Source organism: Canis lupus, chromosome 18 (genome assembly GCF_048164855.1).
Source record: "Canis lupus baileyi chromosome 18, mCanLup2.hap1, whole genome shotgun sequence".
Lineage (NCBI taxonomy): Eukaryota > Metazoa > Chordata > Mammalia > Carnivora > Canidae > Canis > Canis lupus.
Genome location: NC_132855.1, coordinates 45,068,528 through 45,086,576, shown reverse-complemented (window position 1 = coordinate 45,086,576; position 18,049 = coordinate 45,068,528). Strand labels below are relative to the sequence as shown.

The window sequence follows — 18,049 nt, the reverse complement described above, 5'->3', positions numbered from 1 at the left end:
GCAGCCATCTCTAAGCCGAGAACAGAGACCTCAGAAGAAATGAACCCTGCCAACAAACTTGATCTTGGATGTCTAGCCTCCAGAACTGTGAAAAAAAATAAATTTCTGAGATTAAAGCACACAGTCTGTGATATTTTGTCATGGCAGGCCTACCAAATGAATATGCTGCCAGGTAGGTGCTTTTGACTGTCATGGGCAGTAGTTACCATCTTGAGCAGCTTCTCCAAAACCAGCTCCTCACTCCTACCCCCACTCACATCTCATAATCCTCCTTTGTCCTACTACACTCTTTCCTCACTACTTGTTATCCACTTCTCAGAGTCACGATAACAAAATAACACAAACTTTGTGGCTTAAAACCAGGAAGATTTATTCTCTCACAGTTCTGGAAATTAGAAGTCCCACGTCCAGGGGTCATCAGGGTGATGCTTCCTTTGAGAATCCAAGTGGAATACTTCCTTGCCTCGACCTACCTTTTGGGGGTGGCCAAAACCATTGGCATTCCCTGGCTTGTAGTTGCATCATGCCAATCTCTGCCTGGTCATCACATGGAGTTTCCCCTGTGTTTCTCTGTCTTCTCATGGTGCTTTTCCCCTTCTGCCCTTCTGATTAGCATACGAGTCATATTGGATTTAGGACCCACTCTAACGACCTCATCTTGACTTGATTACATTTACAAGGATCCTGTTTCCAAATAAGTTAACATTCCCAGGTACCGAAGGTTAGGACTTTAACATATCACTTCTGGAGGACATACTGCAACCCATATCATTATCCAACTCAGGAACGGTTTAGACTTTCAGTCTCAAAAATCCCATCTCTTTTCATTTTTCTTATCAAATTGTTTTGTGCCATGAATTTCCTTCCTTCTGCTTCCTCTGCAATAGTCCCCACATTTTTCTAATGCTTTAAGACCTTCTGAAAAATAGTAACCCCCACAAAGTCTATAGTCTATCAAAGTCTATCAGAAGGATTTGTTTGTTTTTTAATCTGTTTGGTTTTTGTCTTTTTTTTTTCTTTCCAGTGCTTATTTCCCCAACACCCAACACCCAGAATAGTGCCTGGCACTTAGAAGGGTCCATAAACATTCCTTAAATAACTGACTGGCTACAAAGGTTTGTGAGGTACTGCATTTTCTGACTTGCTCCATACCTGTGCTTGGCAAAAAGTCCAGAGCCAACTAATTCTTTAAATAGGAGGATGGAAAAGTAGAAAATATAAAAAGAAAAAAAATCTTGATAGCTAAAAATATTATCCAGTTACATGCTACAATATGCAAGGATATATTTCCAAGATACACCAAAAAGATACATCAATAGGCAACTCAAATGATTATTAACATGTTAGTTAAAACCTTTTTTTTTAAGTGCTAGATAAGAATTTAAAATATGTGCTATCTCATGTAATATTAAGACTTCGAGGCCTTTGGGAAAGTCATTAGAGAAATCATGAACTAAATACCCCTGCATACCAGAAGTTGACTTCCTGAAACATGTCTGCCACAGTAAAGACATATATCAGCACTGGAGTCATCTGACTCGGTAGTTGAATTTTGTGCATGTGTTAAAGCTTAGGACTAGGAGAAATAGAATAGCCTTATTTTCAAATATGACTTTAGCAGGCCTGATATCAAATTAAATATGTTGGAGGTAAGTGTTACCAAAAACAAAGACGGAGGAATCCTCAGCTATAAAGATCAAACAAGCAAACAAAGACCACCCAAGCTCTTCTTTCAACAGCAGAGCACACTGGGAAGTCAGCCCTCCCATCAGAAGATGCGATCCTCCTTACCAAGGTTTTCAATCTCATCCGGTTTCCTTACTATTATCACCTCTATCAGCACTGAAAATTATCCTTTCCTAAGTATCCAACAGTCTATAGAATAAGCATCTGCAAATTAAGAACTCAGTCTTTTTCATTGCTGAATGTCTAATGCTTTATATCACACCTAACATGTGCTATAAAGTTGCTCGATAAATCTCTGTCAACTGCTTGACTGAAATATTTAGTAGAATGCTTCTTAACATGGAAATCATGGACCCAAAGGAGACTGATAGTAGCATTATAAGAGAATCCCATCTGAAGAAACAATGAAAATCTGAATTGTTTGCAGATAGTGGGCAGCAAACTACATGAAAAATGAAGTGAGATACAGTTCAAAGAGTGATTTGAACACTATTATTTGCAAATTGCAATTCTTAGTAGAGTGGAAAAGATGGAATAGGAAAAAGGCATTGTGGTACCTTCAGGGTTTCATAGGGAAAGAGTCTGAGAGCCACTTACATTTCAAATATTGAAAAGTCTATACTAAGATATTATGTGCCCAAGTCACTACATTTATTTCCTTTATATAATAACAATAGGAAAAAAAGAAAAAAAAACCTATTGGTTTTATGGAGCACAGTGAAATGCTAATATTATTGCCATTTTACATATGAGGAAACTAAAGTTTTGAAGAGGATGAATAACTCCTCAAAGTCACAAAACTAGAAAGTAGAACTGGGCTTTGTACCCAGAATATGTAATTTAGTAAGATTAGTCAAAATCTTACTCCATGGTCAGTTCAGACCTCAGTATTCAATACAGTCATGGTATCAGGAGCAAGTCATCTAAATCATCTTATCTTTTCCTTTACAAGAATTTGGGTCTTGGTATATCACTAATGACTAAATTCCCATAATATTGCTCATCATTTTTCTAACTCTTTTGTTTAGACCATCTCAAAGCACATTTATTAATTGTGAATGATCAAATTATTAACATTTATACTCAATGCCAGATTACAAATCAATGTAACACAATCATCTATATCTTCACTTCACTTGCCTTCATTGTTGAAAATGACATTGTACATTATTGAATAGTATCTCTCAACTTGGTACTTTTTCAATCAAGCAATTACTTTCTTCATGCTATGGCATAGTGCACTCTCTGTTTCTGAAAAGAAAAAGAAAAAAAAACAGAAGAAGAAAAGGACGTATTAGCCCACCCTAGAAAAACTAAAATACACAAAAAAATTAAAAATAAATAAGTAAATAAGAAAGCTGAGGGAGACATGAATATACAAAGTAAGCAGTAGTAGAAGGCAGTAATAACTTCTCTTCAGGGCTTATAGCAAAGAATCACACATAAGGATGGAACACACTTATTTTTTTTCTTTTTTTTCCTCCAAAGTAGCAGTTTTTATCTTTTAGGAATTTGTTGAATGTAAATACATGTTTTACATTATATGTTTCTCTATCTAGTTTATTTCCCACAATATTTTTTTAATTTTTTATTTAAATTCAATTAATATATAATGTACTATTGGATTCAGAGGTAGAGGTCAGTGATTCATCAGTCTTATATAACAGCCAGTGCTCATTACATCACGAGCCCTCCTTAATGTCCATCACCCAGTCACTTCACCCTCCTACTCCTCCCCTCCAGAGACCCTCAGTTTATTTCCAATGATTAAGAGCCCCTTATGATTTGTCTCCCTCTCTGATTTCTTCTTGTATTATTTTTTCCTCTCCTCCTCTATGATTCTCTCTTTTATCTTAAATTCCACATATGAATGAGATCATATGATAATTGTCTTTCTCTGACTGACTTATTTCGCTTAGCATAATACCCTCTAGTTCATGATGTAATATACTCATATTAAATATATCACATACATATCCTCAGGTTCTCTCCATGTCACCCACCTCCTGGGTCTTCAGCCTGTTGTACCATCATCACCTTGTACACCAATTCAAAGACCCAGAGCTGTGTGATTCAGCTGTCAGCAGCTGGCAAAGCCTGTAATCTCTGTCCCTTCAAATCACTTTTGACTCAGATGAAGTATCCAGTTACAGGACATAGGATTTGGATTCCTTAGCTGCACAATCTAGTGACAAACCCAAAAATATAGCTCTGTCAACACCCCATAGAGTTTACTTTAACCAGGGAAAGAAAAGAGATGGGCGAAAGCCAGTAGATAAATTTGCTTTGCTACAATTAGCTTTACTATAGTGGACCTTTTGAGGGTAAAGTACTTCTGAACATCCTGACAGGAGGCCTCTTGTGTGGCTCTAAGACCACCTGTGGCTTTCTGTAAAACAAAGGATAGCTCACTAATGCATCACTTTTATTTGTTTTCCTCCTTCTTCACCTAACTTCTCTTTTCTGTCACTCCATTGCCCTGGATTGGACCAATAAAGCATTAGCACCTAAGCTTCACTGCAGGCGCTATTTTCCAAGGATTCTGAAAACAGTCCTGTGTTGAGAGCTCCCAATTTAGTGTATAAAAGTGGGTATAAAATGAGCCTTCTAATTAGTAGGAAAGATAAACACTTAGATGATCAACAGGGATCATGCTGCTTATTCATAAAGAACCCAGCACAATTTTTGTGCTCAATACCTAAGTCAACTACAAATGCCCAACATCAGCATTTTAGTAATGTAGCATGGCGAGGAAAAGAATGTTTACATGAGACTATTTTCCCATCTTTGAAGAGAAAATAATACAATTAATCACAAGTCCATTCTACACCATTTGTTTTTTTTTTCTTATGAGGAAAAATAACAAAGCCAATCATCCAAGGTACTTAGCTAAAATTTAATTATCATTATTAAATAAAATCTAGGAAGAGACCATCGAAAAGTATTAACCATACCTTAAAATTCACCAGCGCCCAGCAAACCCTGGACCTCATCCAGCTGCCTCTGTGTTGTCTAGCTGCCACCCTTCAAACTGAGAATAATAAGCTGAATTTCAAAACAGAATTATGCAAGTTTATTTGATTTCCTCTGCTTGCCTTTCATGAAAAGCATTAAAATGAAAATGGATTGGTAGAGATTGGTAGGAACAGTCAGGTGAATGCAAAATACTGCCATCAATCTCATTGTTTCACAAAGCAATGGGCACAGTGGAGACAACCAGGTTTAACAAAGAAGAAAAAATATTTCAGCTGTGGTCACCATGAAAAATGAGATATCAAGGAACAAGACAGCAATTTTGCACAGGGAAGGGAATGTACTTTCTTTCTAAAAAATCTCTAGGGAAATTGAAAATTGTAAGTAAAGAAATTAAGAGAAGAGATACTAAAAGAAACCCGATTTTTCTCCAGCCACCATAAAATTTCACCAGAACAAACTCATCAAGTCATAGTGATTACAAACCGGGAGGATTGCCACTTGTAAGAGCCATTTTTTAAAGATTTGTTTATTTATTTGAAAGAGAGAGAGAGAGAACACAGAAAGAAGAGAGAGGGAAGGGGCAGAGGGAGAGAGGGAGAAAATTTCAAGCAGACTCCCTGCTGAGCACAGAGCCCAAGTTGGGCTTCATCTCATGATGAGATTATGACCTGAGCTGAAATCAAAGAGTCAGATGCTCAATCAACAGAGCCACCCAGGTGCCTTAAGAGCCATTACAACAAGAGACTATTTTGAAAATGTTAAAAGACAAGTAAATGAAAATATTGCCTCAGTGCCATGAACTGTTTATTGAGCTTAAAGTCTTCCACTTTGATGCATTTGGCAAGTATCAATCAAAACCAAATGTGGATAAATAAGTCTATCTCTTGAAAAATTAGAAGATATAGTCAATATTTACCACTGGGATCTGCCTCTAAAAGTTAACAAGTAGAATCCTCCCTATTAAGAGAGACAGTATTATTAATACATGGTAAGACTAATATATAAGTAAATTGCCAAAATCCAAACAAACAAAAAGTTGCTCAGTAACTCTACAATTTCATTTATTTTTGCTGTATTTCAAAGATATAATCTCTTTAGCTCTATATTAGACACTCTGTTCTTGATTTGAGAAATTATCTATAAAACTGTTCCTACAATGTTACATTTTTAAGATTTCATTTATTTATTCATGAGAGATACACAGAGAGAGGCAGACACATGGGCAGAGGGAGAAGCAGGTGCCCTGCAGGGAGCTCAATGTGGGACTCGATCCCTAGACCGGGATCACACCCCAAGCTGAAAGCAGATGCTCAACCGTTGAGCCACCTAGGCATCTCAATGTCACTTTTTTAAATTTAAGTGTAGTTGACATATAATGTTACATTAGTTTCAGGTATACAACAAAGTGATTCAATTTTTCTTCTCTGTGTATTATGCTATGCTCACCACAAGGGTAGCCACCATCTGTCACCTAATCAAAAAGATAAGAAAAAGCAAGTGTTGACAAAGATGTGGTTAAGAAGGAACCCTTCCTTATCCACTGTTGGTGGGAATGTAAACTGGGGAAGCCAAGGTAGAAATAAGTTTCCTCAAAAAGTTAAAAATATAAATATCATATGATTTGATAATTCCACTACTGGGTATTTACCCAAGAAGATGAAAACAATAATTTGAAAAAAACGTATACCCTGGGCAGCCCAGGTGGCTCAGCAGTTTAGCGCCGCCTTCAGTCCAGGGCGTGATCCTGGAATCCTGGGATTGAGTCCCACGTCGGGCTCCCTGCATGGAGCCTGCTTCTCCCTCTGCCTCTCTCTCTCTCTCTGTGTCTCTCAGGAGTAAATAAATAAAATCTTAAAAAAAAAAAAAAAAAATATATATATATATATATATATATATATATATATATATATATACCCTAAGTTTACTGTAGCAGTCTTTATAATGACCAAGATATGGAAGTAATCCAAGTATCCATCAATAGATAAATGGATAAAGAAGATGTGAGATATATATATTCATATTTATATATACATGTATATACATGTGTGTCACACACATGCATACATGCATCCAATGGAATATTATGCAGCCATAAAAAGGATGATTTTTTTTTCTAGTTGTGACAACATCGATGGACCTAGAAGGTATTATGCTAAGTGAAATAAGTCAGACTGAGAAATATAAATATCATATGATTTCACTCGTATGGAATCTAAAAAACAAAACAAATGCATAAACAAACAAACAAAAAGCAGAATGAGACCTATAAATACAAAGAACAAACCTTCAACATCACTTTTACTGTGCTCTAGCCACACATCCTATCTGTACATCCTAAGCTGTATCTATCTCTGCCCTCATCCCATGGTGATACTTGTAATGGCCTATATGCCAGGATCTTTAAAATTTCTAAACCTCTAGGAGAGATGATCTTTTAAAGAAAGCACCATTTCTCTTGCTTCATCAGAACTGAAATATTTTATCTTTTTCATTGTGGTCTTGCCTCATTTCCAGTCAGTGGATTGTGATCAATGAGGTAAATTAACGTTTATATAATTCCAGCTAATGTATATGATCCTTCCTAGAGAAAAGAAGAGTCTAACAATTTAAAAGTCAAACATTCTCGTCACCATGGAATGCAAGTATGAGAAAAATTTGGGTTAATTTTTATTCTTTCTAAATTCTTCTCCAGTTAAAAAACATGGAATTTTGCCCAGCTGACCCATGCACAGTGCCAGGCCTAGGTTAGAGAAACAATTTAATTAATAACATGGGCAAATAAAACAGAAGTTTAACCAGCCAGGTAAGGGATTTGTAGTGTCAGACTCTAGACCTCAAGTACCCACGCAGTTACAAAATTGAATGACCATACAACTACTGCCTAGCTCTTTCATTTCCAAGGTTGTTAGGCATAAAGAGATTTCAATACTTATTTTGTCCCCCTCAAATTGTCATCACACTACTAAATAGTAAGAACAGTCAGACAAGAAAATTGAGTTGTTTTTTCTAAGTAAAGTTAAGTGGACAGCAGCTGCAGGATTAATACAGTCCCCTGATTTATTTTTTATTTACAGATGCACATTTTCATTAGCTGGGATTTGAACAGAATGGGTTTTTACAACAAAAGCAAAAGCCGCCCAATTCTGGCTTTTATACACAGATGGGCTTCTCTCTGTCTCCTTGGACAGTTTTGAGTGTATCTTCTTCCAACACAGCCCAGATGCATCCATTTGTAATGTTCAGCTTGCAGCCTCGAGGCAGAGTACATAATTTCCCTCCCTAATCTGCAGAGCAAATCTCAGATGCAATGTGTTTTCTGCATAGATGCAAGGAAGTCCCAGAGAGCTGGGCTGGAAATGCAAGCAGAATTTGTTTTTCCCCTTCTTCCTATGTAAATCAAGGCATTTCATGCTTTAGGATGATTTCCTCAGTTATCTATCTATATCTGCTACTATGATTTCCTAAATGGCCTTAGGCTGTATTACTTCCTCTGGCCTTAGAGAACAATCAAATTTGTGTTGCAAGTGTCCCAGCCTGACTGTTCTGTTTGATCACAGTCATTAGACTATGCCTGAATGCTCTGAAATGTTTATGGTTTTGGACTTGGAACTACAATAGTTATAAATAACCACAGAGTCTCAAAATTCCTTATATGTGGTATATATTCTTACTGACCAGTCTTATTTGTTTTGGTGCCCAAGAAATGCTTGATAATGAAATAGATGCCCTATAAATATGGCAGAGAACTTAAAAATCTCTAATGGTTTAGAGTTAAGTGCCTGCCTTGGCTTTGGAGTTAGTGCTTCTAGGAAATCCCAAGGAGCTCTGGTTTAGAATTTGACTCCATTTTCTAACTGAGTCAGGGTAGCAGGACAGTATCCCCTACTGTCAAGAAATTTATCAGATGTGGTGCTCGTAGGCTAGCTAAGACAGGAAAGAGGTATCAAAAAATTGATGATTTGATGGTGGGCATCTGGAGTGCTAGGTGAGGGCGACAGTACCTAGAGTCTTTGTGACTTGGGATCACAGATTCCAAGAAAGCCCCAATCCCAGGTCCGGTGCTCTGCCTTTTTCCCATTCTCATTCCTGACTTGACGCTCAGACAGTCCAAAGAAAGTTAAACAACTGGGGTGGCAGAAAAAGCCTTGCCCATTCCATATGTTTATCCATGTTCCTGTGCCTCCAAACACTAGGGAACTTGGTTGAAGAGTAAAGCAGGAACTAACATTTTTGCAAAGCAGCCCGGGCATGTTCCCTGGTGATGTTCACACTTGCAAGCTTCCAGTTCAGTACCTCACACACGGTTTTTCACTTTCCCCTGGCACATGCCTGTTCATGTTTGCAGATTGGTGGATTACCACAAGGCAAAGAGAAATTAACTTCAAATATGAAACTGTAAAGTGTTTACATGTTGTATTACAGTTGTTTTCCCAGCACGGTGGCAAGCAGGAGGACTTGGTAAAGGAAAACAGCAGCAGCCCTCTCCATGCCGAATGGGGTAAACGAGCTACAGTGATATTCCCACACACTGATGGTGGTCCTCAGTCCAGCTAACTAACCTGCATGAGCAAACACCTCTGCAACTACAGGGGTGAGGAAGCCAACTCTGTTCTCTCTCCAAGAGAGAGATATATATTAATAATATAGACCTATAGCTGTATTTTTGACACAGCTAGAAGCCCCATCCCTTCAAGTTTATACAAGGTTCCAGGAGAAGCTCTGTTCCGCCAGGTTTTCACTGAGATCATGCTTTCTAACAGTTCACCTGATCTCCAGAAAAATGAAATAATATCATAATATCACTCTCAGTTTCAAGAATGTGAGTGGTTAAGTCACCATGTAAAGGTCCCTTCTTATCAACCTCTGTGGAAATAATCCTCTTTGAACTTTACCTTCATTTTCGGTGCAATGTTTGTGGCATGGAATTTATAGTCAGTGTTGGGTACTAAGGTTTTATTTGTCCAATTTTTTAACTTAGCGCAAGTTCTTCTGAGATGCACCTCTGCTTAGCTAAAGCAATCACAGAATAAAAACAAACACATAAATAAAACGAGATTTTTTTTTCATAGAAATACCAATACAGCAAAAGTGGAGGGAGTTGTGCAGTCCTAATAATAAAAGTCCAAACGGTAGTGATCTGCTTTGTAGCATGAAATAAAATGTATTTTCGTAAAAACATGAACACTGCTCCAACTGTAATTTTTCACACAGCTGTGATAAAAGAACAATAAAAGTGATAAGGCATAACAATTCCTGAGTAAACACACATATAAAATGAAGTGGAAGTTCAGATCTAAAGTGTTTTGTCTTCCCCATTGACTCTAAACAGACCATGGCTGGTGCTTTAATTTTTTTAACAGCTATCAATTTTGTTCACTTGTACAATTTAATAGATGCTAGCATTTTCCCAAAAAATGTGTTGCATTAAGAGATAGTCTCCCTTGGCCTGTGCATTTGACATCTTGTCACTTTATAACATTATATGCTTTTGAATAGATACCCTATCTATTGTCTCTTGATAGGAAAAAAATAGCAAAAGCAGTACCAATGAATCTTTCCTATGGGGGAAAAAAACCAACACACTTCATTGTCTTAGAAATCATGTGATTCTATCCCTGGGTCTTAAAAATCGGAGTCATTCCCAAGGTAATAGAACACTTCTTTAATCATTAGAACAAATGGATGTTTGTCCAACAGTAAGAACAATTATTTTCTAAAATGGAAATACACCTTCGAGAATGTTCTTGGGGCAAATAAATAATTTTTAAAGCACTGAAATGATAAAATATACTTAGGAAAAAAAAGAAGAACATATATTTTCATAAATATTCATCACTATTTCTGTAGAATAATCTGTGACCTTTGGAACAAGACCTGATTAAAGAACATAGATAAATCCCAAACTGATGATTCTTCCCTTAGGGCAAACAGCTACTCTCCTACCCACCTTAAGTTTGTGAACTATTACAACCAGTAGCCATAAAACACATGGTAACTTCTGGCTCACATTTTCTAATTGTCTTTACCCTTGTCTTGGGACACAATATTCCCTCCCTTCCTTCCTTTTTGAGTTTCTTTCTTTCTTTCTTTCTTTCTTTCTTTCTTTCTTTCTTCTTTCTTCTTCCTTCTTTCTTTCTTTTCTCTCTCTCTCTCTCTCTCTTTCTTTATTTCTTTCTTTCTTGCAAACATATATCAAGCACCTCCCATGGGTAAGGGAGCTGTAGAGACCTAAGACGTTGTGGCAGAGCTACTTGTTCACCAAGGATCTGTGTTCCTGCCCCATAGGGTCTAGGGAAATGTCTTCTAGCTAGATGTTTTATTTCCTGGTATTTCTTAGCATCTAACTATGGCCAGGTGACTATAGAATGTAAACAGAAGAGAAGTGAACTCTTCTGTGCCAACCTAGTTAAGAAGCATATATGGCCTCTCTATGCTCTCTTACCTTAGATGGCATCCTCGGAAGCCACATGCTGAAGACGGCAGTACCCCAAGATGGAAAGAGTCTGGCTGCTCCATCACCATATAGAAGGATACCTGTCAGGGACCACACTGAAGTGTTATCAAGAGTGAGAAAAAAAATCAGTTATATTCAACTGTTTTGATGTCGGGATTCATCTGTTATGATAATTGACACAATTTTATATAAGAATCTTGTCTACAGGATAAGAGATGTAACTACTTCAAATCTTTTTAGAAACAAAATCAGATATATTTATATGAGATAACAGCGTAAGGCAAGCAATTGAAAATTATAGTTTAGAATATCATCAACACATGAAAATTAAGAGATCTGGTTTTCAAAGGAGGATGGGATCACTTAAATCTGGAGTTACTGGAAAAGGCCTCACAGAGAAAGAGCCCTTTTAACTTGATTTCAAAGGATGGGTAGCAGTGTGACAAGTAAGAAAGGAAGTTCAAAGGCATTTTAGGCAGAAGGAACTGTATGATCAAGCAGGGAGGAAGTAAAGTACAATGATTTAGAAATAGTGAGTTGTCTGCATAAAGGATTATGGCTTGCACAAAAGTAACCATAAAGTGGTTAAACAGAACCTCCTAGGTTGGTATAGCTCAGCACTTATTGATAATCTGACATATGAATTATAAAGCTAAAAACCCAAGAGCTACATCTCTCTTGCCATTGTCGATAATGAAAGAGCAATACAGGGACATTGAAGATCTGAGAGGTCACAGAACAGAGAGGGAAAAAGCACATTTCCAACAAGCTCCAGTGTGAAAAAGGAAATAATTCCTCCAGGAGTTGACATTTCTCAAAAAGCATGATTAAAGAGACAGAGAACTTCCAGTCCCAAAAATGCATTGATTGTGAAGTTGTCAGCAAAAACAGGTCAAATAAGGCTACATCAAGTAAATACAGAGCCTCCTTCAACTTTATGAATGAGAACAAAAACTCTGATCCTAATTTCCAAAGATCTCATAAATAAGCATTCTTTCAAAGACCAACAGGGCTCACAAAGGGTGGCCAGGAAAGCTAAATAATAATAACAGAAGGGGCCAATATAGCCAAGGAGTTCCCCAGCCTTAGTTAGAAGGGACTAAAAAATTAAGACCAGAACCCCACAATCCAATAATTATTCTTAAATATTCCTTTATGCTTAAGTTGGTAGTGGAGAAAACTATGAATGATTTTTATTCCATAGCATAAATACACTTATTTTTTAAATGATTCTTTGGGGAGGTCTTTAATTGACAAACCATGGATTATTCATAAATGAAGTTTATCTAGAAAATACATCAGTATGATATTTTAGTTTCTATGTAGAGTTGCCCATTTATAGGCAAATGTCCATTGGCAAATAATTCTGTTAGAGAGCAAAAGGCCGGATAGGTCATGCCCATAAAGAAGAAAAAATATTCTCCTTTCTTCAAGCCCCATCTCTGGCAAAGGTACATCAGAGACCTATTACTATAGATGGAATATTTGTGTCCCCTCCAAAATTCTTATGTTGAAACCCTGCCTACCATGTGATGTTATTAGGAGGTAGGGCTTTGGGGAGGTAATTATGATTAGATGAGGTGATGAAGAAGAAGCCCCAGTGAATGGGAAACCCTCAGCAGAGTCAGAAGAGAACTAGCTTCTAATCTCTGCTCTGTACATGTGAGGATACAATGTAAAGTTGGCAGTCTGCAGCCTGGAAGAGAGCTCTCACCAGAACTCGACCATGCTGTCACCCTGATCTCAGACTTCCATTCTCAACAATTGTGAGAAATACATTTCTGTTGTTTACAAGCCACCTAGTCTTTGGAATTTTGTTATAGCAGCTACTGTGGACTAAGGCACGTACAAAAATAAACTAGTTTCTACTGCCTCCTTTTTGGAAGTTTGAATCACATCAGAGTCTAATTCTATAAAAAGAAAAATGTTTCCTCGCTTTGTTTGCCTGCTTAAAGACATCCATAGTTTTCACATCTTTTTTTGCAAACATTAGGTGTCCTGGTGTTCTGTGTTGTTCGTTCAGCTTCTCTTGGGCTAGGTTGAAGAAATCAGAGGCTCACTTCCAAGACTACTGTGTGGAAAAACTGAAGAGAAGATGTGGAGTGAGCAAAGGAAGCAGCCTTCACAGTTACCCCCAACAGCTTAGCAGTAGCTTTGTGTGCCTGGGACTAACTGTGCCAACCTGGATTCTTCCTGCCAAATGCCTCCTTTCCCAGCGTCCCCACTTCTTTTGTTATTGTCTTGCTTCTTCCCACCCTGTGCTACAATAACTCACAAGAAGGAAGTTGGGGATAAATGTATTTATGCTTTAAAAAGAAATTTCCATTTAAATTGATGCAAACGTCAAGGGAAGACAAAAATATCCCCTTCCTACACAGATCAGTAGTTCTTTCTCCTCTTGACATATTCTCCCAAAAAATCTAAAATATATAAGGCTGAAGATTCTTGTGGATACAAAGAAAGGAAGGATACATACCCTGAGCATGAAAAAGAAAAATGATTCTCTGAAGCCTTAATTCTTTCTCTTTTTTTGAAATTTAATTCTTTCTAAAATGGAAAACTAGCACAATGCATTTTCTTAAGAATATTTTCCATTAAAAAACAATAGCAATTTAACTCAAAGATCTAAACCCGAATAGAATTTTCTCTTTGATAATCTCTTACTCTGTACGCTTCCCTGGGTCTTCTCTACTTTTTGAACCAATTTCCTCCCGGTCATCCTCCATAGAGTCATAAGAATGGGCTACCTAAAAATATAACCTTCACAGAACCACTCCCTAGTTAAATTAGTTCAACAGCTCCCCAATGCCAGCTTTAGAAAACCATACAACTCATTACATAACCTCTTTCCTTCTTACTTTTTTTTATTTCCTTTTCAATGCACCAACCTCAACTCTATCTCTCCTACCTCCTCACACTCCAGCAGTAATGACTTACTTTGATTCATATTCACATACCATACTGTTCATGCTTCCCTCCTCCATTATTTTCGGCATCCTGTTTGCTTAGAGTAGGATGGGCCTTTCTTCCTTTGTTCACTTGGTGAGCTCCCATTCACCTTCCAAATCCTTTGTATCAGGCAGGGTTCACGGTGGGAAGTAGAAGCCACTCTGGATGTGTCAGACAGGAAGGCACTTAATGCAGGGAATGAAATACCAACAACTGACTGTTGAAAGGACTAGAGGAACACAAGTCAGGGGCCACCAATAAGCTTTCAGGTCACAACATGGCAGGCATAATCCAGAACTTGGAAGCTGCTGCTGACAGTCAGAGGTCAGAAAGCTACAAGTACTGCCAATGACACAGCTGCCCCCACAGCCAAGGTTGATGACTTGACAGTGAAATAAGGAGTCTGTCACTGTAAGAAAAAAGAATGTTTGCAGGATCCTTCTACCTCAGCTGCCATCACTGCTGAAGGAAAAATGACTCTATTCCGCCCTGCTTTGCAAATTTTGCTCTAGAGTACCTCATGATAGTTTTTAGCCTTCAAACTCCTGTAAAGATATAGGGTCTTTGAAGAGGAGAAAATAGGTACTGAGTGTCGACAGATGATCTTGGGCATCATATCTTCTGTTAAGCCCTTTTCTGGACTTTCTACCCCCAAAGAGTCTTAGTTAATCATTCCCTCCACTGTATCACCTCTGTTCTTGAACAAGCATATCCTCCTATTATCTCAGTAGTCCCACCATCCTACTCTAAGCATATCTGAGGATATATGTATATAGTTCATATATTACAAACCCCTGATTATTATTTCATTCTTCTTCTTAAAATCCCACTTCTCAGCATAGTCTCTGACATGTACTATGCCAGGCACACTTTATTTTGCCAATTATTATTATTAAGTAGCACTTTCGTGTACAAAAATAGTAACTTTGATAAGAAAAAATTTCAGTTTCAATCTCCTCTTTCAGTAGGTTCAGAGAATATCAAGTTGGAAAATAGTCATGCTCACAGCATGACTATTGAGATTTCAGTCAATTCTCCTTTTCTTAGAAGAATACTATCTTCGGATATTATTCAATTAAAATGTGAATTTGAGAATTCCTTGGTTCTAGTAGATATTCTACTCACTGTACTCTCCAGTGATCAATTTACTCTCCCCAGTAGAGAATAGAAAACCAAGCATTTTAGCGCACTTATTTAAATCATAGTTCATTTATGCATTGTGTTAAATAACCCCTGGGCATACTTATAAGCCTCACAAGTTAAAACACAGCAAGCAATTTGAATTTATACTCTAATATAGACTAAGTATCAAAGCAATGTTCAAATAAAATTCAGAATATAGTTTTTGCTCCACTCACAATAATTTCTTATTAGAGTGTGATGGCTAAAGAAGAACGTCAACTACCTCTTCACATCTCTGGAATGGGGCTGATCTACTTTTACAATGTAGTGCAGGTGTTAGTCCTATGATTCTAAACCATCAAGTCAAATACTTAAAAGAAAAAAAATGCCTGGAGAAATATAATATTCCTTTGTACTCCATGCAAATACCTATTTGTCCCCTGGAGACTCAGTGAGAGGGAAAAGTAAGATACAACAAAACTTGCAATGCTTTTTAAAATACTAAGCTAAAATGTTTTCTGTAAAATTACACCACATGCTAAGAGAATGGTATATAGCTAAAGATGAATTTACCTTTAAGTTTTACTTAAATTCAGTTATAAAAATCAAAGTAAGATTAGACTACTCTCGAGAAAAATTAAGATCAAGCACTGCAGTTATCAGTAAAGAAATTAATTGCAGGGGATATAACCTTTATCATTAGCTCTCAGGTACTCTTTAGTGTTTCTCTTGACCTTTACAAATGAAGGAACTGAGGTAACTAGAACATACGCTGAGAATATCAAAGAAGCAAAATTCATCCATGTTGTGGACTAAATGTTTATGTCTTCCTAAGCCTCATATGTTGAAACCCTAACCCCCAGCATAGCTGTATTTGGAGATGGCAACATTAAGGAAGTAATTAAGGTTAAATGAGGTCATGGAGTGGTGAGGTGGGGATAGGGAAAAGCTGATCAGATAGAATCTGTGTCCTTATGAGGAGAGACACCAGGAACTCTGTTTCTTCTCATATCACAAAGGGGAGGCCATATGAGGATCAGTGAGAAGGCAGCCATCTATAAGCCAGGAAGAGAGCCTGCATCAGAAATAACTTATGCTGGCACCATGATCTTAGACTTCTCACCTCCAGAACTGTGATGAAATACATTTCTGTTGTCTCATCCTCCCAGTCTGTGGTATTCTGTTTTGACTACCAATAAGGACTAGTCTCAGATCTCAGCTATGACCCAAGGTCAAAAACTCAAAATTCAGAAATACCTTTAAATAATCATAAGTATTGTTCTGGTTATGAAGCTCTTATGGCCCAGCTCCAAATCTATCATTCTATACTCTGGTGATTATAAGGCCAAGATGCTGAAAACTAACTTTGTCCTTTGTCAGCTTGCTCCCTGTCAGGTGCATCCAGTAGTACACTTTGGGAGGAGACTGGGGTGCAGGAGAAGAGGAGAGGAAATTATTCCTTTCTGTTCCTATTTTTGTTGTCTAGCACTGGCCCTTCAGCTGCCATTGGCATTCCTGGAACTGGCTTCATTGTACACTTCACAGAAAACCTGCAGTAGCCAGGTGATGACTTCTCTTCAGTAATGTGAGGCCCAGTTTACAGAGTATGTACTCATAGCTTCTGAAAATCCTATCTTCTTTTTTTGTCCCCCTAGCCTTAGGAATGTAGCTACTTTCTACATTGTATTATTACTGAGCTTCCCCATTTTACTCTTTCAGTTTTATTTAACCAGTTCCCTAGATTGAATTCCCTTTGTTGAAATACCCAGTGTGGTTTCTGGTTTCTTGACTCATGATTTTTAAATTTTAGGAAGAAGCACTCAAGTAAAACCTATTTCACATTCCAACTAGATTATTCACAATCAAAAGCTATCTCAAGCACAAATTACATACATAAAAGACTACTTTCCTTTAGATCACTTTTGCCTATACGGTACAAGTAAGCATAGTTTTAGGGTTTGGCTACATGAAAATGGAATTATACCGTATACTTTGTTCTGCACATGAAGCAGGTAACTGCAGCAATGATTCTGAAAAGTTAGAGTAAAGTAAAGGAAATCTTTACTCTGTGTTTGACATTGGCTAGGTTTTTATACTGAGCATTTTACTTTTGCAATTAATTTTTTAAACTTTGCACTGTTGAATCAGTTTTCTGTTTTCTTGCAGGATTATTTAGGATTGCCAGCACTGTCATGTCAATTGCCTGTGGCACAAGGTAGACAGATATTAACTTACCAATACTGGCCTCAAGCTTCCGCCCTCTAAATGGTGAAAATAATGAACTATTATGGTTTAAGCCATGCAGCTGTCTGGTCCAGGTCTTCTTCGTCTTGAATGTTCATACCATCATAACTGTAACACACACATGCTTATGCTTTGACCCACATAGTGCAGAACACAGGGCTCATCTTTACAGAACACAACTCATGTAAACACAAGTGATTTCAAATGAAAATAACAGATTTTTAAAAGATTTTTTTATTTATTCACAGAGACAGAGAGAGAGAGAGAGAGAGAAGCAGAGAAACAGGCAGAGAGAGAAGCAGGCTCCATGCAGGGAGCCCAATGTGGGGCTTGATCCCAGGACTCCGGAATCACGCCCTGAGCCCAACCGCTTAACCGCTGAGCTACCCAGGCATCGCAGATATTTTATTTGTATTTCTCAAATGTGGTGGAAAAAAAAAGATAGTCTTAGCAACACCTTGTTTTATCACCATTTTCCTCTTCCACTTCTGCTCTCATGTAATAATTATGCTCCCAACCTACTCTTGCCCTAAAACAAAGCTTTTTTCCCTTTCCCTTTTTCCCCCCAATTCTCTATCACAAAATATCAAATACTGACCTGTCAACATAACCCACTGT

The 18,049-nt window shown here is 37.5% G+C and overlaps 1 long non-coding RNA gene across 1 annotated transcript in view; it reads right to left on the bottom strand.

The window, feature by feature from the left end:
* Positions 1–2,704: 2,704 nt before the first annotated feature.
* LOC140609118 (uncharacterized) overlaps positions 2,705–18,049 on the bottom strand; it is a 48,419-nt gene continuing 33,074 nt past the window's right edge. Inside the window, exons 3-4 of the long non-coding RNA XR_012011074.1 lie at positions 11,105–11,196; positions 2,705–2,937 (exon numbers count right to left, since the gene is read on the bottom strand). This is a non-coding gene — a long non-coding RNA (uncharacterized lncRNA). The remainder of the gene's footprint in view (positions 2,938–11,104; positions 11,197–18,049) is intronic.